The sequence below is a fragment of the Saccopteryx bilineata genome, chromosome 2 (assembly GCF_036850765.1).
Source record: "Saccopteryx bilineata isolate mSacBil1 chromosome 2, mSacBil1_pri_phased_curated, whole genome shotgun sequence".
Lineage (NCBI taxonomy): Eukaryota > Metazoa > Chordata > Mammalia > Chiroptera > Emballonuridae > Saccopteryx > Saccopteryx bilineata.
The window spans coordinates 219,482,861-219,484,637 of record NC_089491.1 but is presented as its reverse complement, the minus strand read 5'-3'; the positions used below and the strand labels follow the sequence as shown (position 1 = coordinate 219,484,637).

Below are 1,777 nucleotides of genomic sequence, written 5' to 3'. Positions count from 1 at the left end.
GCAAGATTTTAAAGAAGCCTTCTTGGAACTGCAAGAAAAATCCACTTGTTCAAGTCTACCATTTGCTGCAATGAGCTCTTTTTTCACAGGCAGGTGCAAACCAAACACTTCATCTGTCACACACCTCAGAGTGGCCTTCTAGGAAACAATAGTGATTTTATGTGTCCCACTGTGACTGTGCCACTCCAGCACTTGCTGTACTGAGTTAGATAGTGTGCCCACAAAATCCATGCCTTTCCCAGCAGCTCAGAATGTGGCCTTATTTGGAAATAGGGTCACAGCAGATATAATTAGCTAAGTTACAATGAGGTCAGACGGGAATAGGGCGGGCCTCCAATCCAATATGACTAGTGTCCTTGTAAGAAAGGGGAGGAGACACAGGTGGAAGCCAACATTGGGGTAATGCCTGTACAAGCCAGTGAACACCAGGGATTGCCAGCAGACAGCAGAAGAGGGGAGAGGCCTGGAGTGGGTTCCCCTCACAGCTGCAGCAGGAACCAGCCCTGCCCACACCTTGATCTTGTACGTCCAGCCTACAGACTGTGAGACAACAGATTTTTGTTGGTTAAGCCACAGGACACTCACATACCTGGGGTGACTGTGTCTCAGCCAGACTGATTTGTCTTCATCACCATGTGGACCTTCTGTGGTCACACAACAGGATAGGCCACCAGCCTGTGTGTATTCTAGGGACACAAAAGGTGTATGTTTACCTTTTTAAAAAACTTTACACTGCCTTCTCATTTATTTGCTGCTATAGTCTTTTCAGTGATATAAGCAGTTATATGCATGGGATAAAATAACATTGGGCCATTGTAAATTGAGATGGAATAACTGTTTCTTTTTTTTTTTTTAATATATTTTTATTAATGGTAATGGGATGACATTAATAAATCAGGGTACATATATTCAAAGAAAACATGTCTAGGTTATTTTGTCATTAAATTATGTTGCATACCCCTCGCCCAAAGTCAGATTGTCCTCCGCCACCTTCTATCTAGTTCTCTGTGCACCTCCCCCTCCCCCTAACTCTCTCCCTCCTTCCCTCCCATGTCCTCCCTCCCCCCACCCCTGGTAAACACCACACTTTTGTCCATGTCTCTTAGTCTCGTTTTTATGTTCCACCAATGTATGGAATCATGTAGTTCTTGTTTTTTTCTGATTTACTTATTTCACTCCTTATAATGTTATCCAGATCCCACCATTTTGCTGTAAATGATCTGATGTCATCATTTCTTATGGCTGAGTAGTATTCCATAGTGTATATGTGCCACATCTTCTTTATCCAGTCTTCTATTGAAGGGCTTTTTGCTTGTTTCCATGTCTTGGCCACTGTGAACAGTGCTGCAATGAACATGGGGCTACATGTGTCTTTACGTATCAATGTTTCTGAGGTTTTGGGGTATATACCCAGTAGAGGGATTGCTGGGTCATAAGGTAGTTCTATTTGCAGTTTTTTGAGGAACCACCATACTTTCCTCCATAATGGTTGTACTACTTTACAGTCCCACCAACAGTGAATGAGGGTTCCCTTTTCTCCACAGCCTCTCCAACATTTGCTATTACCCGTCTTGTTGATAACAGCTAATCTAACAGGGGTGAGGTGGTATCTCATTGTAGTTTTGATTTGCATTTCTCTAATAACTAATGAAGCTGAGCATCTTTTCATATATCTGTTGGCTATTTGTATCTCTTCCTGGGAGAAGTGTCTGTTCATGTCCTCTTCCCATTTTTTTATTGGATTGTTTGTTTGTTTGTTGTTGAGTTTTATGAGTTC

General features: G+C 42.3%; 1 non-coding gene across 1 annotated transcript; it reads left to right on the top strand.

The window, feature by feature from the left end:
- Positions 1 to 736: 736 nt before the first annotated feature.
- LOC136327501 (small nucleolar RNA SNORA20) lies at positions 737 to 840 on the top strand. The gene has a single exon (XR_010729704.1). It is a non-coding gene; the product is annotated as a small nucleolar RNA SNORA20 (small nucleolar RNA).
- Positions 841 to 1,777: the final 937 nt, after the last annotated feature.